Source organism: Typopeltis vanoorti, chromosome 20 (genome assembly GCF_054136105.1).
Source record: "Typopeltis vanoorti isolate ZY-2024b chromosome 20, IOZ_Tvanoo_1.0, whole genome shotgun sequence".
In the NCBI taxonomy this organism is placed as follows: domain Eukaryota; kingdom Metazoa; phylum Arthropoda; class Arachnida; order Uropygi; family Thelyphonidae; genus Typopeltis; species Typopeltis vanoorti.
This window is the reverse complement of record NC_143568.1, coordinates 28,954,086-28,962,845: the sequence shown is the minus strand read 5'-3', so window position 1 is coordinate 28,962,845 and position 8,760 is coordinate 28,954,086.

Genomic DNA, 8,760 nt, shown 5'->3' with positions numbered 1-8,760 from the left:
CTCCAATAAATTGGTTTTACTTGTTCAGATGCTTTACTGGCAATGGTTAGAATGGTATTGTACCCGAAGTAGTGAATGGAGTTCTCAATTTCAAAGTTGGAATATATATATATATATATATATATACACATACGCCCCTGCATCAAATGTAACATTATCAAAAAAAGGGTTGAACTATTGCATTAATTTCTGAACTTTGCTAAACAACTATCCCAAATTAGTAGTCAGTATCATCTTGCTCGGTCTCAAGAACTCTGTCTTCACAAAGAGTGCAAGTATTAATATTTACCTATTTTTCCTTCCTTTAAGCAATTAACAGATCAACTCACTTGATAAAAGCCCCTTTGATTAGGTATCAGGATAACAGCAAGGCAAATATAATACTTTTAAAAAGAGACGGCCATTATACAAAGGAATGGATGTCGCAACACTAAATTTGATGTTTTGTTTTCCATACATTGATATTTTAATAATTAAATAATTTATATTGTTGTAACATACAATCCCGGTTGATTTCTCATACCCTCAAGATATGAGGAAAAGTCCATAGTGATGTCCATAGATGGGAAATGTATTCAGTTAAATTCAATTGAACATGGTTGCTTTATTGATCATCTTTAACTGTTCGTTTGCAAACAAGTTTACATAAATATTAAAGCAATTCAGCCATTGAATTCTTATAAAAGTTAAAACATGGATTGAAATGCAAATAGATATGAAACCGAATTTAAAAAAAAGTGACAAAACCATCAGCCATTTACCAACCTATGATTTAACCTCTTTATAAGATGCAATTGATACTCTTCTTCTTCCGGGCGTTATGTCCAGCTTGGTGCACGATCTGCTTTTTATTATTACTACTTTCGGATGGGTCTTCTTCTCCCGTGGTGACTCACTCCATCTTGGGAGAGTGTCGACATATGTCTGCATGAATGTATGAAGGTGAAAGACAATCACAAACATCCATTCCCTAGATGGGATTCGAACCCGCAGCCTGGAGAGAGCAGACACGCTAATCACTCGGACAATCAGGCCGGAATAAAATGCTATTGATACATCATAGAGAAATAAAGAAAACAAGAAAATGAAAGCATAATGTCGTGAAATACACATAATTTTCTCCCCCTGCGTATACAGGATTTCAGAAACCAGTAATCGTAGATTACGATACCCGTCACACCAATTTGCAAATATATCAATGCAGTGAGTGAGTGCTACTCTGCAACGAGCACACTCATGACAATCTAATCACAATCTTCTGCTGCTGTTTTATCCGATGTTCCATAGCATGACATTATCAATAAAGAAGCAGTCCAAGTCGTTTTATTCAATAATTTTCAATTTTTTTTAATGAATTTTAAGATTTTTAAAATATGTTAACCTGCAACATTCACTGTGATACCTTTTCTCATCCATGAAAGGGCAAAAAAACGTTGGATGTGAAAACGATAAAATTAATCAATTTTGTTCTGAAACCAAGACATGATTATCAAATATTTGATGAGCAAAATGCTACTGTATGCTTCAGACACCAATCTGTTGTTATTAAAGCAGACATCATACCACTTTGTCACTTATCTGCATATCCATCACATTACCATTTATGGCACTTCTGTGATTACATTTTCATTTTAATAATGAAATAATGGCCGGCCGAGTGGTTAGGGTATCCGCTCTCCAGCCAAAAGGCTGCGGGTTCGAATCCCACCGCGGGCATGGATGTTTGTGATTGTCTGTGGAAATACTAGTGGTGGTGATCGGCGGTAGATGGCATTGGTGTGGATGATGAAAGTAGTTGCGGTTCGTTGTAGTTGGTGAATTGAATGATGGACACGAAAGCTGTAGAGTAAGTGCCCTCCCTCGATGAGTCTTTGGACTCCCTGGAGGTGTCGTAATAATAATCATTAATATTTCACTTGAAACCAAAACATTAAAATATTCACTTTTAATACTAAACTATTAACTATCCGCAGAAAGATCATTATCGTAATAGTTTCCATTCTACTCGCAAATCAGAGAAACTATTTCTAGGCCTTTTACAACCAGTTCCCAAGTTAGTCCACCTCTGGCGGAGGAATTTTCTCCCAAAAGCTTGAATATTTATTTAACCCAGCACAGGAAAAATTGACCGTAGTAAATCCCACTATTCTAGACAATAATATACCAGTTAGGATTTAGTGATACAAGATGGCAGTGTCTGCAATGTTCTCTCCCTGAAGTTTCGAAATCACTGGCAGACCAGTAATCCCGAACTGCCACCAATAACTAAAGGACGGAAACCAGTTTCCAAAAGTAGGGTTAAAACGTTTTGAAATTCTGAAAGTTCCTTTCAGAATAAAAGGTGTTCGAGAGTTTATTTGACTGAATTCAAGGATTTGATGATGTTTAGTATCCAAACACAATGTTTGGATTTATTTCGAAATTTTAGTGGAAAACAACTTTTTATGTAAATATTAAATTGGGATGCAGTTTAGTTGAATTACACAAGGCAGTTAGGGTTACAAAGAAAATGTTTTTTTTTTTTTTTTAGATGTTCTCTGAGAAATGCAAGAAAAAACATTCTCACAGAGAAATTATTAAAATGATTTCCCCTAAGAAATCTCTACAGCCCATCCATGAATACATTCCATCATGCTTTGCACTTCAGAGACCATTACAATGCCATTCACGAGGGAGGGGGGGATTAGGCAGTATCATTAGTATTGCAAAGCATATCTTCTTGTACCATTATTGAGTTGTCTACTATTGAAACAAGTCATAGGAACTGATTATGTACTGTTGTCAAATACATGATCTAACTTGTCAGTAAATACTCTTGATCATTACTGATATGTAGACAGTGTTCTTGTCAGCAATCTTCTCTGCACCGCTGTATGCATGTGCACACCAGTCAAAAATGGAAATGCACATAACAAGTAATTGAATGCACAAATTTTTACTTTCAGAATTTCTAATTTACAGTCAGTAATTTTTGAATGTACTCACAAAAACAAACTACATAATACTTGTGATTTGGTAATTTCTCCAATATTACTCTAACCTTCCTAATCATTCCTTAATAAACTCTAATTCCTGGGTGAACTGATGACATCAGCACATTACAGAGGAATGTTTGTTTAATATCTACTTCTAGACAGTACAATCACTTGCAACTCATGGAAATGGTGATTAATTTAGAGCTTGAAATTTTACACATTATAGCTAGGCAAAAATAGAGCAACATTAATATGAGATTTTTATTAGTGGTTTTAGTAATATTCAAAACATCACTTCAAATTAAAGTGGAAAAGAACTGAAAATTTGAGAAGCTGGACAAACATGACAATGTGTTTATGAACTGCATACATGAGGAGTATTTAAGTAACTAAAGGAGTGATCATTTACATTGCTTTTATAGAAATATTTTGCATACAACATAGATCTTTTAACAAATACGCTGTCACCAATTTTAGTGGCTTGTGACTTTCCCGAGCAGGATACTCCGCACAAATTGAGTCAGATTGTAAACCTGTGCACATTTTTCATGCACACATGGGCTAGCAAAAATTAGAGGGAATACTGACAGTAGACAAAATCGCTGAATCGAATGACCATTAAAAGTAAATAGGCCATTTATTAACTTATCTCTGAAATTGGGTTGTTTTGGATGGCTGAAGTAACTAAGGTTGTAACTAATGTGACACCTATAAGGTGTCACATTATTTATTGTTACATTGTGACACTTCTAATGAAACCAAGGACTCTTCACAAAATATTGCATGTCTTATATCTGTATGCCTAATAACGTGTGTTCTGCTTTTAGCAAGTTCTGTTGGATGAAAAAAAACTAGTTTTAGAGCGAGGATGGGGTGGGGGCTCTTTTTTTTTCTTTTTTGTCATTCTAAGGTGAGATATATATATGCCAAACCTCATTCCCATTAAAATGGAAAAAATTTTAGTTATTTCCTCACAAAACTTTTGATTTGTTTTCCCTAATTTCTTTTTGGTCATCAATCTTCATATAATTATAATTAGGCTTAAAAATATATCACTTATTCACTTTAGGAAATAAAAAGGCATTAGAGCATTCATTTTATTTTATTTTTGCAGTATTCGAAGTTTGTAGATAACATGTTCTTGAATTTTGTATGTGGTTTTGCCATTAAGCAAATCTCAGACATTTTACTAGCAGTGCTTGACTTTAAGCTTTATTCATGTCATCTTTGGTCAAGTTTGAAACCCAGAGATATTTCAAAGAAGTGATTAAGTTTTTTTTTCTCCTTTTTAAACATATTCTTTAGCAAAGCAGTTCCATGGTGAGTCATCGCAAAGCATAGCAAGATAACCAAAAATGTTTTCATTATCCCCCATGCTCTCTCTCACTAACAAGTAGATAAAAACCGCTACTCATTCTTTAAACAAGTTTTGATTTTTCAAATGAAGAACTTTTTCCACTTATCTGATACATTTCTTCATCAGTTCAAATAAAAATATAAATAAAATATTTAGGACAAAATGTTCCCAATAAATTTAACTTTTCCATTGTTAGGATAGTAGCTAAACTGATTCACTACAATAGATGTGATTCACTATAGAGTCAACCAGCTACTACAATCATGATACTTACAGAATAAAAGACTGTCTGGGAATTGCAGCCGTCATGTCTTTCAACTCAAGTTGTGAAGGAAGTATATTATGTTTGGCCAATTTGGCAGCTTAGAAAAATAAGAAAATCTTGCCACTCCCAATATAAGTCTGGCTATTCATACCCTCAGATAGAGAAGAAAAAAAAATCTTGAGAAAGGCCCTTTGTGTTCAGATGGGATTCCAACTCTCACCTTTTCAACCGAGCCACTGAAGCTTCAAAAAGCATTAAACTACGTCGCCGTCAATATAGATAAAATACATCACTCCTCTACACTTCGTATTCATCATATTTTTCAATGTAATATCAATGGTATTACAATTTTAATATGCACTTTGCATCCATGGTAACCTGGACATATATACGTCATGGCCTGTTGGGTGGTTAAAACATTTCAAATACACTATAATGTAAATACTTTCCACTGTATAAAAGAAAAAAAAATGCAGTATTCTGACAGCTCTTTCAAACAGATAAAATTATGACTAGTGCAAGAACAATGGCATGTTATGCCTTTTAATAAGGCCTAAGTTTGATTCTCGTCATGGCAAGAGGATCTTTATATGGTTTTTTTCAATTGAAGCAGTTAGTCAATCTCATTCGGAGGTAGCAGGGTTTTTCATCCCACATACAAATTAGTCTTGAGAACACATGCAATTTACTGACAAAAAAAAAATACTAGTGGTGGTGATGGGCAGTAGATGGCATTGGTGTAGATGATGGTCCTTGGTGGATTATGTAGTGGTGGCACGTATTAATAATAATGCACTTTCATGGGCTGATTCTTTTCAAGAAAATATATGCATCAAAAGCTGAAGAGCATAATTAAGGTAATGGTTAATTATACAACGGTACCTTGGTTTGCGAGCATAATTCGTTCCGGAAACGTGCTTGTAATCCAAAGTACTCGTATATCAAATCAAAGCGAATTTCCCCATAAGAAATAATGGAAACTCAGATGATTCATTCCAAAACTCAAAAATATTCATATAAAAATGATTAATACAAAATACATATACCTTTTTATAATTTTATTATTTAAATGTAATATACATAAAGTAATCGAATTTATTAATTACATTACAAATTACAGTAATTGTATTGGGTAGGACGACTTTCATTGTCACCAACAGAATCACTGCTATCTGTTGACTTTTTCTTTCTGTGCGACTTTAACAAGGAACCTATCTAATGACACTTGCTTTTGCCTCCTTTTGAGGATTTCACGGAAATATATTGCATTGTTAAACAGATTCATTGCTCACACTGCTACAGCCTTACTTGGGTGGTGCTTTTCTACAAAATTTTGCACACCTCCCTAATCTCATTTGCAGAGAGGGGTGTCTCCGTCGTTTTCTCCTCCATCTCAGACGAGACCTCCTCCATAACCTCTTGCTGTTGCTCGCGATGCCGATTCATCAGTTCGTCGGTGGTAATCTCCTGGCCATGTTCTTCCACCAGCTCTTGAATGTTGTCCTCATTCACCTCCAGTCCCATGGTCTTCCCCAAGGACAATTTCATCAACAACTGGCAGCTCCTGTTCATGAGCAAACCCCTTGACGCAATCAGACCGGTTTTCTCCAAGCAGAATTAAGGGTTCTCTTGACCATCCCCTGCTTGCGTTGAGGCCTTCATTTTCTGTACACGTACCTGTCAGTTTACTTACGAGGTTGGCGTACAAGGCCTTTGCCTTCTCACAGATCAAGTTCTCGCTCACGGTATCACCTGCTAGTTGCTTCTCGCTTATCCATACCAAAAGCAACTTTTCTACATCTTCCAGAATACATGGCCGTTGCTTTGATACTCTTGTGACTCCTTTTGCTACATTTGGCCAACTGAGTTCTTTAATACTGTGCAAATAGTTGTAGACTTCTTATAAAATCTTGCAATGGCAGCCACTTGCATACCTTGTTCGTGCTTCCCTTCTTAACTTCCACAGTAATCTCCTTCTTACCTGCCTTCCTTTTCAACCCTTTTCTTCACTGGGGCCATTGTCGTAGTACAGTTAATAAATAAAGAACAGTCACTACATTTGGACACAAAATAAAAAAATGCCACACGTGGTCACAATGCTAGCACGAATGTTGACTATACGAATGAGGTATGTCGACTGAGACCGAGCATGAGAGACGATTACCCACCATCCCGAGCAGCTTGTGATCACATGATACTAGGCAGGCAAAGTGTATAGGTAATACTCATATATTGCAAGACCTCGCTCATTTATCAAGTTAAAATTTATTAAAAATTTTTGCTTCTCTTGCAAAACACTCCCAATCCAAGGTACCACTGTGCTGACATCTAAGTAATTAAAAGCACTCATTTCATCCACAAAAAATGTATGGTTTCAAACACCTTGATATTTTCTTATATTTAATTATCTTATTACTTTTATTGCAGTGAATTCTATACCTAGTGGATAAAGTGTGCCTGGTCAAACCAGACTTAACTCATGAAGTAGAATATAATCTTGATGTTTTAGACAAATCTGAGTCTGTCCATAATAAAGGCTACACGAGCATGGGATTGTGTTAATTCCAGGTTGAGAATATTTATATTTTTTTGGAAAGTCTGGGAAGGAATTTAATTTTCAAACTGGACGGGAAGAAACTTTTCAGCCATTTTTGCAAAGTTTTGTAATTCTCTCTGATGCTCTAACATATGGAATGGATATTTTTCTTCTGGCGGATTAGGATGAAGACCATAATTATTTTTTTGATTATTTCGATGATAACTTTGTTCACCATGCACATAAACTATATTCTGCTGGTTTTCTTTTAAATAAAGAACTATCCTTTATCAGAGCTACTTTAATCTCTAATGGATACAATACCAGATTTTATTGTCACCTCTAGGGAGTCCAAAGACTCATCAAGGGAGGGCATCTATTCTACAACTGTCTCCACCAACTGCCCACAACTACACCAACGCCATCTATCGCCAACCACCACCATTAGTATTTCCATGGACAATCACAATTACAAAATCAAAAATAATATGAATTCTCATCCTGGAGTTCATACAATCCCATGCTTATGCAGCCTCTATTATAGGGAGAGGGTCATTCAGCTCAGATTTGTCTAGAAAAAAAACATCAATATTAGATTCTGCTTCATGAAACTGATAAGTCTAGTTTGGCTAGTCATTCTTTATCCACTAAGCATGCAATTCACTGCAATAAAAGTAACATCTTACACAGAAGTTATTTTTTATACTTGAAAGATTATGTAAAGAAAGATGTGAAGCCCAAATTCACAGACAGAACCTCAACAACACAACTGTCTTGAACTTTCCAAATTTTGGGAAGTCATCACAGGGATGAGTAACATTCCTCATCCCTGTGTTTCATGAATTAGTAATTATTCAAATTTATTTGAATTCTAATAGTTGTAGATGGAGTTATCCTCCTGCAGCTAATAGTATATACTGTCATGTGCACCTAATAGTCTAATTTTGCTTTAACATAACGTCGTCTGCTACAAGCCAAGCTGTAATGATGCAAGCAAGTGAAATTTAAAATCTACGGTAGTCTTCTCAAAATTAAAATGCTCCATTAAATGCTGTTAGAGGAAGCAAGAGTATAAAAGGAAAAGTTAATTCTTCAATATACACTCCATGCAGCTCAGTAATGTTATGAAGGCAGTACACACTATGTTTTTTTATAAGTTTGTCTCAGAACGTAATGTTTATTCTTACCATGTGTTACAAGTAGAGTAAAACACGCATTATCTAGAGCTAAATTATTCATTGAGTGGGATTAACTGCAGCCCTCTAGTACATACAAATTTCTGCGGAAAACAGCAATATTATAGACCAAGATGTGAATGAAACCATGAAACAATTGTTTAAAAAATCTTTATTACAGAAAAGAAAAAACCCTGTATTTTGGAAGTCCCTAACAGTTAATTACATATTACAAGAGTGTCTATATTGTTTTTATAATTATTTTTAAAAATTTATCTAACACAATTAAGTGTCATTCGGATTAACCATGTTTTTCAATAATTTGGACTCTAGTGTCCCCAAATTACCATGGATAATCGGTGTTTTACTGTATATCTGAATGTTAGAATACAGAAATTAACTATATATATATATATATTTTTTTTTTTTTTTTTCTGTTTCAAGATTTATGA